Source organism: Falco cherrug, chromosome 5 (genome assembly GCF_023634085.1).
Source record: "Falco cherrug isolate bFalChe1 chromosome 5, bFalChe1.pri, whole genome shotgun sequence".
NCBI lineage: Eukaryota > Metazoa > Chordata > Aves > Falconiformes > Falconidae > Falco > Falco cherrug.
Window position 1 is genome coordinate 78,873,287 of NC_073701.1, and position 18,711 is coordinate 78,891,997.

General features: G+C 38.4%; 1 protein-coding gene across 7 annotated transcripts in view; it reads left to right on the forward strand.

The window, feature by feature from the left end:
* The window catches only part of FOXP2 (forkhead box P2), a 445,023-nt gene that overhangs the window by 59,110 nt on the left and 367,202 nt on the right, over nt 1-18,711 (forward strand). For all 7 annotated transcript variants that reach the window (XM_055710829.1, XM_055710818.1, XM_055710824.1 and 4 more), the window contains exon 2: nt 10,828-10,974. The gene's annotated coding sequence lies outside the window, so the exon portion shown is untranslated. The remainder of the gene's footprint in view (nt 1-10,827; nt 10,975-18,711) is intronic.

Below are 18,711 nucleotides of genomic sequence, written 5' to 3' on the forward strand. Positions count from 1 at the left end.
TTTTTCTCCTTCTTCTGAAAACTAAAGAACAAAACACAAAGTGAATGAATTTACATGTGCCACCACGTTTAAAATTATCGTTAGAAACGTGAAGCACATTTTCTGTTATTTTAAATTTGCTTCCAGTATGCACTCCATGGATTATTTTTTTCTTATTTTAGTAATTTTCCTGCCTGTAAGATCTATGGTGTTCTGAATATTTTGTTAAAAAAACCCTTTAAAATTCAGAGAAATCTGGTGTAGCAAAGATCAGTAATTTTCATTCATTTTCAGGTAAAGAGCTTCCACACTTGTATGAGAAGGAAAATTATTAATGCTAAAGTTTAGAATGTAGTTAGTTTGTAATCAGTAAGAGTTAGAATAGGTCTGATTGATATCAGGCACAAGATTTCTGTATCGTGAAACACCTCAGAAACTGTTCACCAAGAAGAAAAGGTCTTGCAGTTTAAACCAGTGGAAATATGTTTTCGATGCTAGTCTATAAAGTCATAATAATTGTATTATCCTTTATTTTTACTTTGTACAATAATAAAACATATCCAGAGAAAATAAATCCGTGATTTTAACATCTTCTGACAAGCACATTAGACTGTAGAAAGAGCATCCAAGTTGGGGCTTGGGGCATATGGTGCTACCTTCTGCTAGCATAGCTCCAGAACAAGTCACTGTGTTCACCAAGGGGTCATATTCAGACTCTCAGGTTCCTTCCTCTGGTCTGGGAGAAAAAAACACAGTTCCTCTTCATATGGAAAAAAATTAGAACGTAAACTGTGAGCCTCACTTGCATGTGACACCTTCATTGTGCAGAGAACGCAGAGATGCTCTGAAATGTATTGCTACCAACCAGGTTTTTTGTCCAGGCATTCTAGAAATGCTTCAGAGAAGTTATGCTAAACAAAAATTGTGTTGGTTAATAATCCACAAGCTAAAAAATTATGTAGCACTGTAAATGCTGAAATTAGCCCACATAAATATTTATAGCTATTTCTTAATTCTGAAAAGAGATACAATGCTGCTTTAAAAAGAGTAGACGTTTATATCATGATGTGAAATTGATGAAGCATTTCAAACCTATGTACATTCAAAGTATTGTTTAAATGCTTGTTTCATGAATAAGTAGCAACTCACACAGACTTACTTTTCACGTCTTCTTAGATTGTCTTATTTTATTTAAAGACTGGTATTTATAATAGATAATCCAAGTGTTGTGTATCTTGGGAATTCAACATATGGATGGGGATACGGAAAGCATTAGTTATACGAGATTTGTTGACCAGCTTTTAATTCAGATTGTCATTTTTAACACACGGCAGTGCAGATGGTAAAGTTTTGACTGTCCGTCAGAGCCCCAGTACCTTAGGGACAGCTGTTGCTGATAAATCTTTTTTACATGCTTTAGGTCAAAGTAGTCAAACCTGTTAGAGCACCTGCTTCTACATATGCAAATCTGTTGTTTTGTCATTTCATTAAACAAGGAAAGGTAGTGGTCTCTCGTGGCTGTAAGTAAGCCTGGAACACAGCCTGTACGAAATGAAATCTAGCAAAAAAGCCAACTGTGGTTTCTGCCGTATAGCCATGGGATGCTGCTTCTGTTTGGGGGCTTTGTTTCTGGAAGACTGCCTGTAATTTGGAAGGAGGGTAGAAAAGCAAGTGTATGTTTGGAGGCGAGAAGAAAAGGGAAGGTGTTTGCTGTCATTGACTGTAGGGTACTTGTGAAGTTTGACATGCCCAGAAGCTAGCGGGTGCCATGTGGGGCTCCCCTACACTGCATACCTCCGTTTTTATCATCTGGTAAGCCTGCAGCATCATTTCCAGGCACTGGAGCATACAACATGTCTACTTCGGTTTGGAGCTGATTGATCCACGGTATGGAACATGCTTGTGGGATCTTCCCTTGCTATAGAAGAACATAAATGATTGAAATGCTTTCTTAAGAAAGAAAAGTATCATTTGTTTATGTACTTTGGTGCCTAGCAAAAAAAATTCCTGTCAGATGGGAGCATGCTGCGAGAGCTGACGGTTTAGTGCACAAGGTTATGCATGGGTTGTGGAAACTTTTAAGCTGTTTGTAGTTATTTATCATGTGTATATGGAGAGAGTTTAAATCATGAGGAAGAAACTTCTTCATTTATTGCATGTTGCGAGCAGGGCCATGGCATGTAATAGAAATGGCACTTACGGATTGTTTTTTTAAGCAAACTGACAGAAGATTTTATCCTGCACTGCTGTAGATTGCTGTGGGGGAGAAAGAGAAATAGTAAAATTGATGAACAAACGTTGCATGCTGTCATTTTAGATTATGTTGTTTTGCCATGAAGTTGTTGCTAATTTTTTTGAAGATACTGTAAAATTCTGCTGTTGCGGAAAGTACCATAGTTGCGCTCTCGTCTGTGTTAATTGTTTCATTCCAAGGCTAGTTTGTCAACAGTATCTTAATCAAGCCACTAGCAAAAATGCTTTTTGAACATTTTGTGGAGAAAAAAAAAAATACCGCCCTGACCTTTCGACCTTGTCAGCTGAGTTTTCCCATTGTGACACTAGGCATTATTTTTGTAAAGGTTGGAAGTTTAACTCTTCAAGGAACCAGATATCATTTTTATTGGGATATTAATTCTGGTAGGTGCTAATCTCATCAAGATTTGCAGACATTTTCCTTCATAGGCCATTCTGATTTGTAGCTTTTTCTTTTCACAGCAGTATTAAATACCAAACCTTCTCTGATATGGAAGTTCATTAGAGATATGTCTTTGATGGCAGCCCTTTCAGGGCTTCAGTTTCAAATACCTTGATGTAAAGCTTAAGAAGCCATTGTGTTGTAAGCCCTCCTTGATGTGTCTTATTTAGATCTGCATAGTAAATCAAGGAAAGTAAATAACAAGGCAGCAGATGGAAGCATGGAGATAAGGCCAGTGAACAATTGTATTTGTATTTTGTTATGATGTTGACAGGAGCTAAAATTCACTAATCTAGTTCAACTGATCTGCATTTCAAAGAAATCTCATTTAGCAGCAACTTGAAGGTTTGGAGGATAAAGTTCTTTTATTGCAGCTTTTATTGCATTCTTTGCTAATTTATCTGGTCAAGATTTAGCCTTGCTTACTTAAAGCAGCAAGCATGTTACAAGGAGTCTTAAATACTACGAAAGCATTAATGTCTAGACTATGAACTGAAGGTAATTACATACCCAGCAGTGAATAGGCTACGTTTAGGAAATACTGTTGTCCAAATGGAATTGCAAGAGAAATGCAGATAAGGTATTTCCCCGTTTTCTCTAACTGGTTTTTTTTTTGTTTGGTGTTGTGTTGTTGTTTTTTTTATTATTATTTTATTGTGGAAAAAATGAATATGTAAGCAAACCTAGTATTACTTAATATAAAAAATAGAATTTCTTGAATTGTGAATTCAGTCATACTGTACTTTGCTGCTCTATTTACAAACTGATAGTTCATATTAAGGTTTCATTTAATGATTACTCTCGTGTATCTATTAAACTATTGAAAGGTGGACAATAGTTTAGTAGAATGATGGACTGCAATTGATTTCATATGCGCTCTAAATAATGTAGACAATGTATATTTAAGTTATATATTTTTATCTAAAGTACAGCCACGTCATCTGGAAAAAATGTGATAAATATATTATACAAACCAAAAATGATTAAAATTATGAGTGATGTAAAGTGGAATGTAGGCTCTCCTTTTGGAATTTTTTTTAAAAATAGTTAATCTTAAGGCCAAAAAGCAGCTTTTTACTTCGATTTACATTTCACTTTATAATATAAATACTGACAATGGGCTATTCAGAGAATCGATCACAACCATGCACATACCTTTGTACAGATATAACACTAATCTGGTGAAGTACACGAGACTGGTGTACACACACTCTAATAATGGGGCCCATTTCCCTCAGACGTGTAAATCGAAACCGGCAGCTGCTGCGTTCTAATGCTGCAGCCCTTGCTGCCCTTCTGCAGCCTGTCCTTGTGGCAGAGCCCACACCTGTGCCCCGAGGTCTGCGCTTCCATCTCATGTGTAGGGTGGGTCTTTGCACTTCTTTGTAGCATGTCTTCCTGGGCTGGAGAGGAACAGAGGGGAAGGCAGCTGGGGATGATGGCTGCGGCGATAGCCGATAGCTTTTTGACTGCTGGAGTCCGTACGCTAATGACATCATGGGGCGAGGAATGCTTCTTCAGTAGCACTAGCTTAAGCATCTTTTGGTTCCTTCTCCTCATTGCCATGCCTCTAAAGATGCTCATACAGTGGTTTGTGGGTTTGCAAGTTGGACTCTGTAAGGTTGAAAACAGCTTTTATTTTGTCACGTTACTTTTAATGTAGTTCCCTGGCATGGCTGACCATGTAGCTCCATGCACAGTTGCCTTGGCACATCTCAGTGTCCAGTGCTGGGAAGAAGGGGCAAGTGGTGCTGTAGCTGCCTCTGCCGCTGGAAGAAGTGTTCATCATTCTACACACCAAGACGCACAAGATGAGCTTCCTCATCAGTGCAAGCCAAGCTGCGTTACGATTAGGTGGTCCCACCTTTATCCTGGCCAGATCTTCGCACTCCTCTCTTGCCCTGGCAGGGATGTCCCAGTTTGGCCAAAAGAAGATCACTTGTTTTGCAAGACTGTTTTCAAATAACTGAACTCCCTGATCTGTCTCACCTTGCAGTTGCACAAATGTCCAAGCCAGCACAAGGAAAGAATGGGAGTCTACAGCTGGAGCTGAGGAGAAAGATGAGGGAAGGTAGGGCTGCTTCAGCCCCAGCTTAAAGAGGCTGAAGTCATTGTGCTACTGCAGCCTCTCTGGAAAACTTGCCTTCACCCCAGGGCGTTGTATGCTCTGTGTGTGTGAAATGAACCAAAGAGCACAAATAGCAGTTACTCAAAAAGGTGTCTTGCATCGCTTTGCGAAATAAGTACATACCAGCCCATATAACGATGACAATAAAATAAATCAAACTCTCATAGAAAACTCCACAGCCTAGCTGAACATTTAATTCCATCCCAGTCTGCCAAAGTTCAGAAGGGACATTTTGGATTTGAAGATGTCTCAAGGATATCGTCCTGCTTACAACTCCCAGGAGCAAACAGGTCGCTCCACAAGATCCCTTCAGGCACAGTGGTGTTCACATTTTTAGATTAGGTCTTCCTTCTTTTTTATAACAATTTAAATCATTCCCTCAAATAAGCATATGCTCCTACTGTCTAGCCTGGCACGGTCTCCACGGTTTTGTCTATCAGAGTCTGTTTTTCAGACTTCCTGCCCTTGTACCTTTGGCTTCAGCATTGCTGACCCTCTCTCCGTCCTGTCTAAGCCCTTCCCGTGTCCCGGCATTGCCTAGGGTGACAAGGAGGCATCCCGGCTGTCACCGAGTGCTCGCCTCTCCTGCCTCTGTCCCTCTGGCTCCACACGCATGATGTGTTCCTCCCAGGGCTGCAGGAGGAGACAGCATTTTCAGCAAAAGGGAGAGTGGGTGACAGAGGAAAAGGAGAATTTGAGGGGGCAAGAAAAAAATGAAAAACTGAATAAAGTTTTACGGAATTCCTCACATCTTTCCCTCTACAGGAGCCTTTTGCACTCCCTCCCACCCCACCCCACCCCACCCCCTCCCCCATCTAGGAGCGCTGCAGCTCTGTGAGGTGTGTTAATGAGTGATCTCTCAGGGGACAGGGATCAAAAGCATTTAGAAATGAGGTGGATTAAAAAAAATAATCTGAAATTCTTGCTATTGTCACGTCAGTGCTGGTGTCAATTGCAGAGCCCTGACTGAATTGTGTGTGATGCTGCATGTCCGGAATCATACTGAACCAACACAGCGCTTGTATCTTCAGATCCTGCTGTGTGTCCCTATGTTGAACGGCCATCTCGTGTTGGAAAGAGAAGGGCAGACGGAGCTGGGAGGAATATCGGAGAAAGGCGACGGCACTCTTCCCGCTGGGGATTGCTGGAGAAAAATATTCCCAGGCATACTTGCTGCAAGAAGTGCTATGCCAGCATACCACTACCTGTTTAACCTCCCCGAGCTTGTGTGTTGGTCTGATAACAACTTACCAACCATTCCATGTGATTGACCCAAATCCAGCAGTATATCTTTGTTGGCAGATTGCCGGATAGATTTTTACTTTTATTTTTTCTAGATTGCTAGTTAGCCTGTCTTCTATCATCTCTCTCGTACATGGCATTTACTTTGGATAGCAGACAGCTAGCTGTGCAAGGGATTATTCAAAGATGGATCTTACCTTTGGTTTTATGCCGGTCTGTCCTCTTTAAATTTGTGTTTCTGGTCAATATGTTGGTGGTTCGTTTGTTTTTTGGTGGGTTTTTTTTTTCTTTAAAAAATTGAATAAATTGCAAGAGAAATAAGGAGTATTTCTCTAACATTTAATGAGTTGATCCAAAAGAGTTCAGCACACAGGTGACGAGAGGACTAGATTTGAAAATATTACAAATTTTAGCAGGTGTTTTCAGGCCCTGCAGGAGATTTATATCAAAGTATAGGGAAGGTCATCAGTTATCTTAATGGCACCAATACATGGGTTCTAGTAGTAGAAAGACTGTTTTATCTGTGGATAGATAATTTGTCTTGCCTTTCTCTCTCTTTTTTTTTTTTTTTTTTTTTTTTTTTTTTTTTTTTTTTTTAATGTAGGAGAAGGGAAGTAGTGCCAGCTCTGCTGTTTTCTGAAATACTGACTTTTTGATTATAGCATAATAAACTTCCTTAAATTGCAGACAAACCAAACAGCTTAATTCAGTTTAACAACATTCAGAGTGGTTTGCAGGATAACATTTTAATTATTTGCATCATCATTGATCCCTTGTTTACTCGTTGTGTTGTCTTCAGATTAGGACAATGATACCAGGGATCAGCTGGGAGGGATTTTTGCACAAGTATATTTGTGTCTTTTGTTGCCCTATTTTAATGTCTCTTCCATAACAGAAGTTTCAGCATTTACTAGCCAAGCAGTGATTGTTTTTGTGAGGTAAGATTTCTGGGTAAAGGCTTTCTGGTAAACACAGAACTAAAGACACATGATTGTAATGCTACATTAGACTGACTGTACAGTTACATACGAGAGTAAATATTACTCAATCTTGAACCAAAACTCCAATCCGGTCCTTGATTGTTTATAGGTGGTGATTTCAGGCCAAATCCTGTTCTAGTCTTCTACTTAGTTTCACCCAATTGGCTATAGGTATTGAAAGTAAAATTAATAGGATACTTGCGTACAGAAACGGAATTTATAGCATATTTAGTCAGGGACCTGAGCTCTTCCGTTTTTGGTAAATAAGATGTATAATCCTAAAACAATTGAGAAACTTGCTTGTGTAGTCCTCCTCAAATACTTTTTCTCTAATGCATTCTTCTGTAATATATTCTAAAAATAAGTGGCAACCATGAGATAAATTATTTTATTAATGCTTATTTGGGATGTCTTTGTAATGCAGCTGTGGCTTTATGAATTGCCAAAAAAATTCCCATAACACTAATGTAAATAAGATCATGTTACAATGTGTAGTTTTTACTTTGTGTCTTAGGTAACTTATGGAAATGGTGGGAGCTTGCACACAGGCATAGCTATTAATAGCCCATATTAGTATATGTGTACTCTGGAATATGTTTGTGTCTTTAATTTTATAGGTTACTTGTATCAGTGTGCTGTTTCAGAAATAAAAACCGTAAGCTAAGGAATTCTTCATGTAAAAATTTCTTCATACATCTTTGATATGAGTGGATTTCCATCAGGGGTATAATTGAATTCTGGAATATTTGGAATTAATTTTTAAAGCAGGCATGAACGCTCGTTTAACCTTTGGATGGGAATATATGACAGGTGGCTGAAAAGAAAGCATTCTTAGTTTACACAGTTTTGGGGGTGAGTTGATTCCCAGTGCTTTTAGCTGAGGTGATTGTGTATCAACCTTTCCCCCTTCATGTGCACTTGTGTGAGAGCGCCAAGATCACATTCATGGGAAGATTTTGTGAAGTTTTAAATCGTAACTTGAAGCCGCGTGTGGCAAGAGTGACATTCACCGCTTTTTATTTGGCAGCCAGTAGGTAGCTGTCCTCTAATACCTGTTCTTGTGGTGTCCTTGCTCAGCATCGAAGTAGTGGCAATGTTAATTCTGAACTGTTGTTATTACTAGTATCAAATTGTTTGTAAAGAGTTTATCCTGCAGTAGTATTTTACCTGCTGTAGTATACTTGGAGTCCAGTCTCTGAATTTTGCAATTTTGTGAGAAGCTTGTCTTTGCTCATAGACAAATTCTAAGACATTCAGTTCTTGTTTGCTACAGCTTGCTCTTATTTATAGTCAGTATCACAGTGACGTGCGGGATATCAAACAGAACTTGGATTCCTTTTGAGCTGAATGGGTTATATTCCTACCCCTAAGATTTTACATTCTAAACAGAGAAGTTGGACAAATGGTCAAAGGGAGCCGTGGCCCAGAATGTTGCTATAGGCCAGTAGGACACGGCTCTTTGATCATTAGCATGCTGTACAGTGAATTTTCTTTCATCCTCAGTGTAGCCATTTGAGCTGCAGAAGCAAACAGAGCAGCAAACATCATAGCAGCCTCTTCTTTTGCGGAGTGTAGAAGTGATGAGGGGGAATAGATAGAACAGTAAATATACTTTGATCCGATATATCGAGCTGACCAAAAAAAGTATCAGTAATTCAAATTCCTCACCATCGAGTCTAAAAAGAATGTTAATTAATAGGTCTGTGCGTAGATGTAGTGGAAAATTTCTGATTTTGGGGGGGAAACATTAGGGTATTAATTTGTGCATCTTGCAAAAGGGATTTTGGTGCATACTGATGTCTGAACAAAGTTATTTTTGTCCTGTTATGTTTTTTTTGTGCTAGTACAGGCTGCTCTTCGTATAATGTGCCAATGCATAAGTCTCCATATAGGGATACTCAGTTCACAGACACAAAGATCTGTGTCTAGCAAGACAGCAAAAAGGACTGGCTATATTCCTTTGGTACACCTGCTAGGTGTGGATGGAATTAATTAACATAGTTTTTGCTGAAAAGTGACATGCCAGTCCATGACAGCAAAAAGTGTTTGTTCCTGATGACAGTCATTCACTTTCTGCTGGTTCAGAAGGCTTCCCTGAAGGAATTTTAATTGATCTAAACTTACCCAAAATAAATCAGAAACACTGCTGTATCCTAGAGATTAAAGCAAAAGAGAAGATATTGGAATAGAGAGTGTTATGATTTTTAAGGTTTACTTTGAGATGAAATTTGGGACATGGAGATGCTGACCTGCATTTATATAAGTGCTGAACTGAGTTGGAACACATGGATGAAGTTACAGACTCAAACACATGAGACCAGTAAAGAACTTGAGAAGCAGAACGCTGCTTTGTAGCCTTCTGCCCTGACTGCTTTGGGACTGTGGACCGGGGAGAGGAAGGCTACTGCTGCTTTACAGTAAGACTTTGCTACCTCATTTGATTATCTTTTTTTGTCCTGTGGTGACGCTATTTTGGAAAAGACAGTCAGATTTCTTAAGCATGTAGTAACGTCCAGAGAACCACGGGAATTCACTTTGCAGTTCAAAAGGATATAGCCTATACTTCAAATGCAAGTAAGACTGGACTCCCTGTGTACCTAATGCAGTCATTCTGGTTCTCGTGCGGTTAATATATTGGTGTAAATGGATATAAGAATTTGATGAATTAGCACTAGCGTAGATTAATATACAACAAGGTAGGACTGGTCATCCTGGTTCGGGCCAATAGTTCACCTCTGTCTCCAGTGAAGGCTCCCTTCTGAGGGTGCCTCCACTCTCCCTTTTGACTCATGGAAACTCCTTCCATCAACAGCATCGTTGGGAAGGAGTCCACAGTTATGTGTACCCATTTTGTGGAGAAGAAACTCCTGCTTTTTCTTTTGACCTTGAGTTTTACTAGGCAGCTCCTGAGTTCAAGGGATAGGAAACAGATGACGTCTGAGCAATCTGTCCATCTTCTTCAGGGTTTTGTAGTCTTCTGTCATGCCCTCCCTTAAGTTGCTTCTTTTTGTCTGCATAGTTGTGGCGTACTGAAGTGTTCCTCATATGGAAATCATTCTAATCCTTTGATCATGTACATTTTCTTCTCTGAACCTTTTTGCAGATTAATTCTGTTGAGTTGTGTTCTGTGCTGGACACCAAAGCAGAGGATACTTTTCAAGATGGGGACTAATATGGTGGCAAATGATGTGTTATGCTTTGTTCTTTATTCCTTTCCTAGTAATTTTAAACATTCAGTTTATGGTTTTGACTCTGATAGAATGGTAAGTTTTAAATTTTCATGGGGCTATCCATCATAACCCCCAGGTCTCACTTTCTGAGCAGTAAGATGTGGTGCAATAGAGAGCTGTTTTGGTTAATAGAAGATTCAGATCAGAATATTTATCAATAATGGGTAGCCAGGACAGTTTCCAGTGAACCTGTGTTCAGCAGATTGTGATTGCCTACTGGAACCCTGCCAAAAGTATTCAAGATTTCTTTGTGGTGCAAAATAAATAGTCAATGATAGGAAATTATCTTTTTATTTGTACGCTTACGCTTTTTAAAGTAATACAATCTTTTTATTATTAATCTTGGGAGTGGAGTAGATGACTGATTTAGGAGTAGTGACTACTTGACATGTTTCATACAAAGAAAGAAAGAAAGAAAGGTGTAAAATGTGTAGGATTTCTTCCAAGGTGTGCAGTATATGTGCGTAAGAACAGCCCTGAAGTGTGTTTCAAAGAGGTGATTATAATACCTCGGTATAAAAAACCTATATGGATGCTTGCATTGACTGTTTTCCTTTCCCTTCTTACCCTTAGATAATTTCAAGTGAAAGTTAAGGACCTTTTGTCCTGATCTGTAGTAGAGGTGACAGACACTTCTGGAAGGAGGATCAGTTTGAGCAAAAAGGAAAAGACCATCCCTTCCGACAGCACAGCAGGGTGACCAAGTGACTCCGAAGAAATGTAAGTGATTTATAACCAACCTGGGGCTGTGGCTGTTTCTGCTGTGGCTTTACGTGCTCTGTGGGAGGAACACAGTGCCACATCACTGAAACGTGTTGCTTGTAGATGTAGAATAAGTTTAGGAAGAAATTTGTGGACCATACAGAAAATACAAACTCCTCCTATGTTTGTGTGATGGTAAGCTATGTTACTTTTTATTTTTTTCCAAGTAGCGATTGCTATTGGGAATTGTAAATGGGAATTGGCAGTTGTAGATGGGAATGAAGTGCTGTAATAGTCACATACCTGTTTTTCAGATGTTTTCAACTCATCCAGATCTGAGTTAATTTAGATACATAGAAACTAAGCAGCTGAATCTCTGTTAGTCATCCTAGGTTGGGCCTCAGGAGAGAAGCAGGCATCTCCAGAGGCATCTCCAGCTCATCCTAAAAGTAACGGCTAGGGAATTCAGTATTATGCATTGTAATTTTAATAATTATTATGCATGTATGTATGTATATATATATGTATGTGTATCTATATGTGTGTGTGTATATATATATAAAAAATATCAGGTAAAAATTAAGAATAATAATAAAAGTGTAGCTCATGCCTCTCCATTGACCACTTAGCTTTAACCTAAGTGTTGTCAACCCTTTCAGCTGGCATGTCTGTGTAAGAAGTAGCGCCAGCTGCTTTTCCCCTCCCTATATTTTTCTCCCTCAGCATGTGTAGCTGTTCATAAATTTGGAGAATGGATCTGGCTGAAAATAACCAATTGTTTGTATAGTTTTGTTTTCACCTGGGTTTATCCCAGTCTTCTCCCATATGGCTGTTGGAGGGCTGCGACTGGTACAAAGGGTGTTAGGGGTGGGAATTTGCAGCCTAAAGTATGGGGGAGTGCACGATAGCTTCTTTTGGCAGCTGTGCTGGTTTCTGCAGCTTAAATTCCTTGATGAGCTATAGTCTCAGACCTTGTAGATATTTTTGGTGCTCTGCCATTTATAAAAGTGGAAAAACTTGAGTGAGGTACCCTTACTTATTATCTAATGTGGGGACTATTGTTTTGTTGTGCATTTCACCCTGTGGTAGTGCAGGGTCCTTTATATCATTTATAAATTAAAATTCAAATCTCTAAAACCAGCAAATGGTCACAAATGGCTAGCAAGTAAGCAGGTGTCTTATAGTAATTTATAGTGTTGGCATGGTACTGTATAATTCATATATACATACGTAATTTCTGAATCTTAAAAATGCTAGCCTGATTTTGTATAGCACCAAGCATCATGTGTGGGTTGGGTGATATCATATGATTAGCAGTTGGACTAATTTAGTCACAAGATCTTTGCCTCTCCTGAGCAGTAGAATACTGAATATCATTTCATTCTCACATTAAATACCTGATGGGAGGGTGTAAAGAAGATTGAGCCAGACTTTTCTCCTTGGTGCCCAGTGACAGAGTAAGAAGCAATGGGTACAAAATGAATACAGAAAATTCTATTTAAACAGAATATAAAAAACTTCTTTCCCATGGGGATGGTCAAACACTGGATCAGATTGCCCAGAGAGGCTGTAGAGTCTCCATCCATGGAGATACTCAGAACCCAACGGGACACAGTGACGAGCAGCCTGCTGCATCTAACCCTGCTTGAGCAGGGGTTTAGACTAGATGTTGTCCTGAGGTCCCTTCCAACCTCAGCTGTTCTATGATACTGGGCATATTTATAGGTAAGCAAAATCAGACAAGATTCTGCTATTTTATTTTATATTTCAATTTTTTAATTAATTTAATTTTTCCTATTTTGATGTATTTCGCTGTTCAGTTTAGGCTTTTAGTTAAGTTTTGGCTAAAGATGAGAGATGGCAGAAGTTGTGAGCTTTCTAAAATGTGTTAAATTATATTTAAAGTCTTGTGAATATAATTATGAAAATCACATTGAAGTCTGTGAAAATATTTTTTAGCTATGAATTAACACCATAATTCACGTGATGTGGACAGTCACATGATGGGGGTTTTAGATGTTTAAAACGAGTATCTTTTTCACTTGATCCATGGAAAGGAAGGTACATTTTTAGTATTGTTTCCTGTTTGGGAAAAAAAAAAAAAAAAAAAAGACAAAACTAGGGACAAAGCCTTGGAGAAGAGATCCATTAATCCACTGTAGAAAGAGCTGTCTTCCTGAAGTCTTGTCAAAGGTCAATGAGACCTATGAAGCAGCCTAGCAATTTCATTATAAGCTCTGTTTTCAGGTACTTGCAAATGGCCATTCTGGGACGGTCCATAATTCAAGTGGATGCCAATGTAAACATGTAAAAACTGGGCAAATTTACAGTGAGACTTAACAATATAGTCTTTCATCTTCTACAAATGTGTGAATCAGGGGCTTCCTTGTATTTTGAAATACTTAGGAAAAAGGAACTCTCTCTTCACAAATGACAGTTTTCTTGATTTTCAAACTTTTATTAGTTTGGCAGACATTTTCTGTCCACAGTTTTGCTGTAGGCTGCATGCCTTTGCAAAAGCTTCCGTGAGATGGGTGTATCATTTCTGAAAATGGAAAAAAACCCCAGATGTTCTAAAAAAAGGTCTAGGAACTCTCTGATTCGCTTTTGAGCAAGGACTTGAAATTTGAAAGTGAAGCTTTAATGGGGTCTTTTGCCATGCCTCTGAACGTCTATCCTTATTGCAGTGAATTACAAAGCTTTTGAAAATTGCTGCTTACTCATAATCAGAAGAGGCATATTACTTTGTCAGCATATTCTGAAAATATTCTCTGTATATTCTTAAGCTCCTAGAAATGATTGAGTCTGTCCTGGCTTGGAGATCAAACACTGTATGGCATGCACAGATCCCCTGTTATTTTCACAAAAGGGTCTTGTTTTTTTAATTTTTCTGGGACAGTCTATTTTGATTTTTATGCTACTTGAGAATTCTCTTTTTCTGCATCTGACGCTTACTTTTCCAATGTACTTTTTGAGAAGAATGTCAAGAGTGGGATTAATTTCTCCTGACATTAGCCATGTAAAACATAGGTGGTGTAAATCTGAGCTGGTCACTTTAGACGTCTTTAGTCAGTGAAGAGAGATGGAGGCTTCCAGGGGAGGATTCCCAGAGCCTCCTTTTATGTCTGTCTTGAGAGGAATCATCCTTTGGAGATGCCTGCTTCTTGTGACTGACAATAAAAGAAGCCTAAGGTGACCAGCACAAATTTAGACATCTAACTTTTCTGTTAAATGTTGAGGCAGATAAATTCCATCTCATGTGACTTTATGTGAGACTTAAGAGGCAGGATTTTTACCACTGACATTGCCAAAATATTGCTTTCCCATGAGTAAATAAAATTCTTTGAAAAATTATTTCTTTGTGGTTATGCTGATACTTATGAGCTTATTAAAAGGACATTTTCCATTTTGCTTAGCCATTGTATGTAACCATTAAAAAATTACTCTTCAAATGCCATTTTAGTATTACCTATGAAATGTCAATAGATTTTGAGGGGTTTTTTATTGTATTTTTTCTGTGGCTTGAGAAATACAAATGTTTCAACTCTTATGTCATTACTAATTTCTAGTAAGATAGCAAAAGGGATGTATCATGAGATTCTAGCATAGTTGCTTTAGTATGGCTTGCAATAATAGACAATATTGTTGCTAATACAACAGACGAAAATGCATTTTTAGCTAATTTTTAAAAGCAAGCAATTGGATTACTTTCCAATTTGAAAAAGATTACTATCAACTAATATTGGTAATGTGTTCTATTAGATGAGATTATGATGAAATGCTTCTTTCTACTTGTATTGAAGTATCGTAGATTTCTTTAGTACTATCAACTGCTGCATATATTTGAGTAATGGCAACTACGTCACCTAACATAGGATGATAACATACCACCTTCTTCGGTTCCAGTATTGCCAGGCAAGGGCTGTATGTGGGGAGCACTTCCTTGCCATCAAGTAGTTGAACAGGTCTAAAAGACATGAAAAGGAACATAAGGTTTTTCTGTTTGCTTTTAGTTAAAAAACAGGTGTATGACACAGAACTTGTAGTGTAACTTATTATTAGATGTCTTTTTGTGGCTAATTGCTATGTATTTGAATTGCTAACTTGGATGGCTAGACTTACTCCATTTGTGTTTTTAACATCACTGTGATGAAACAATGGACAACAGTAGAATATACTTCAGAGATGGTCTCAATATTGTACTTGTCCTATTGTAGAAGAAATGCACATGTTCGTTATGGTAAACTATTTCTGTACTTCCACTTAGAGCTGATTGATTAACCTCATTGGGGTTTATCAAATTTTCCTTCTGTTTTAATTTTGTTTTGAACATTACTTTTTGCAGCTGGGATGTATCTTTCATTTTGTCTCCATCTTTTCATTGTTATTTAAGATGTGGTGAGTTAAGTGTTGCATAGTCGCAAACTGCATGTATAATAGCATAAAACTACAGAGAATACCTGACTCCTGGAATCTAAATCTACATTTGACCTGAGGAAGTGATTTGTGTTTTTTTTAAGAGTACTTGCATAATAGCCTAAGGAAAGTGCTTAGAGAAGGTAGGCAATCGCATGTTAATAAAATAATTTTAAGGTATTTTCTCTTTACATATATATATGTATATATATATATATATAATATTTGCACAAAATAGCATTCACCAGTGTTTGTGTCTCAGTATCAGTAAGCCTTGTACTATAAACATGAACAAAATATTTCCCTTAGAAATGCTGTCATATCAGTACTCGCTGGCCAAGATTCTCACTGCTAAATACGCAGAACTTCACTGAAGCTGACAATCTGGCTCTTTATGTGGTTGATATAAGTTTTACAGGCTTGATTTTTTTTTTCACAATTGTCTGACTTTGAGTTGAATTTGTAATATTCCTATCCTTCTGCTACTTTTAAGAATATTTAGTTTTGAATGGCATTTTATGCATTATCACAAAAATCCACCAAAAGAACCCTAGTTTTGAGAAAATGAAAAGGGTGGTTCAGCCAAGGTGCCACTAAACAGAGGATGTTTGAGTAGTGAAGAACTGTGTATATTTGTATCAAACTATAAATTTTGTTTTATGATTGACATTTTGTCCTGACCCTCTTAGAGATGTCAAACTGAGTATATCCAACAGCCTGAGAATATCAGGGTCCACTGAGTGAATCTGAGTATAGAAACCTGAAGAACATCCAGTAAAGAAAGTCATTATTGACTACATCAAAATTAACAGAGCAAAAATTGCCCATAACATGGGCAGCTAAATCAGGAGGTTTTTCTTAATAATAGGAATTTCCACGTGGCCAGTCCCATTCTGTTGTAGGTAGCGAATCAAGTTCCCATCGCACGGTTGGTGGATTCAAAATTTAAAGACAACGTGGAGTTTCAGATAGGGGGAAAGGGAAAGATGTTTTGTTTGTTGCAGGCATTTTTAGGAAGTATAAATATGTATTGATAGTTTTTTTAAAAACTACCTGTGTGCTATGCATCTTTTCTCAAGTTGCAAAGCAGGCAAGAGAAGAAGGAAAAGTTTTTAACAGCATGTCTTCATTTCTTCAGCCTATATAAGCTCTCATCTCTAGTGGATTTTGGATGGTTAGATTCCTGAATACTTGGTTGACAGCATCGATTAATTGGACCTTATGCCCATTCTGCCAATTTTCTTAATTTTTTTACTTTGTGAGAGATGCAGCCATATTAGTTTGGTATGAGTTATCTTTCCTGTGGTATAAGGGAGTGAGAGATGTGTGATAGACTCAATAAAGATGCCAGCTAAGCAGATGCCCTTCTCTGAAATGATGATTTCACAGACTCTGGTGTCCTCCTGCATGAAGTTGCGGTGCCCTGGCATTGAGCTGTTCAGGAACTGGAAATGGTATGAAACATGCATTTGTAATGGAACACAGTATTCTTCATATAAGATCAGTAAAAGTTTTTATAGGGTTGCTGTCTGTTGGTAAACAGCTACAGTGTTATGTTTCAGAGGTAGAAGCACTTGAATGGTAACGAAGGGATTCTTGTGTACAGTTAACAAAGTATGGTGAGATCATTTGGGGCACAAGTCATGACATATATGATAATAGTAATAATACACTGCATTTCATCTGAGGATTTCAAAGAACTTTATAGAAAACATTATTGAATTAAGTATCACTCTAACCCTAACCCCCTGTGGAACCCTGCTGAGAGTACTTAAATCATCAGGTGGGCTGACTGCAGAAATACCATACCATTTTTGCTCTGTGTTGGTCACCATGCCTTTGCTGCACACAGGTAATTCAGGAAGCTTCAGTCATACATATCCTGATGAATACTTTCAACATGGAGATGCCAAGGCATACAGAAATGGATTGACTTGCTACAGGGAAACAGTAAGTCCAGCACAACCATCCCAACCCCAAAACAGTCCCAAAAGGTCTGGCTGCTTGCAGTGGTGGTCGGCTTGGGCTGCTGGGTCTCTGGGTTCTGCCATTGAGTTACGTGCGTGCCCTCGTCCCCTAAGCTGTGTGGGGATCGTGCCTGGATCTTGACTGTGCTCCACAGTGAAGATGAGGTTTTTGACTGCTTTGCATGAAAAGGGTTAACTTCAGATACCTGGAATGAATACTGTTGTCACCTGGCTGTTGTACAGTTTGAAGCGCTCTGTAATATTACAGCAGATAACACTATGCAAACACAGTACAGTTGGAACCTGGCCATGTAGAGTAACAATTTCATGAGTTCTGATATACTGTACATGTATATGTCAGAAAACCAGCATATTTATATGTGTTAACACCATCGGTATGAGATACATTAAACACAAACAGCTTTTCAAGGGCAAGACAGTAGTTGCACAAACACTGTAGTTGCAAAGAGTAAGAGCAGAAACCATCTGTTGTGTAGCGTATTTTGATAAAAACATCCATGATGGAAACCAAAGCTAATTAAACAGTTACTCCACAATGCAATTTAAGGGTCTTTAAATAATCTTCTTTAGAAAATTGGTTTGGAAAGACAGCTGTAAACGACACTGGGGTTTGCCCCACCAGCACTGCTGCCTGTGTAAGGCCTTTCCTGCACCATTGCTATGGACCGTTCACTCACCTCTTGTCCCTTTGGTTGAAGGAGATAGCAGTAGTATCTTAGAGGTATTCTTTAATGTTTGTGCTATTCTAGACCTCATATTTTGCAGCAGTGAAATGTAAAACTGCTTCTCTCCTTTATCTGTAGCAACAAATGAAAACGTGTAGGTTCTCAACTGACACAATTTTGGCTAAAATCATATTTTTAAATAGAAACAAAGTATGGGTTATGCTAATAGAACCTCATTTGAAATTTAAACTGCGGCTGTTCACATTCAATAATGGAGCTATACATCAAGGAGTTTTCTGCAAAAACACAAAAATACTAATTCTTCATCCTCAGATCTGTAAATCCAGACTGATGGGATTTCAGCCCTTCATCTCTTAGTGACAGGCAGCAGCATCAGTGGAATAAAACTAAAATGTGATCCCCTTTCTCTCCACCTCCTTCCCCTAATTTTACTCTGACAGAGAAAGAATCGCAGTTTTAGCTGGTGTCTTTACTCAGGGGAAAAAATGATCTGTCATCAGGTCTTTTAGGGAGAAAGCTCTTCAGTGGAGCAGTTAAATGGTACTTTGATTCTCGGTGCAACTTATACCTGTATTTTTGCAAGATACGATAAATGATTTCTGAGACAGTTATTGAGAGCAGAATCAAGGTCATCAACCTTCCCCCAAGAGGTCATTATCTCTCAG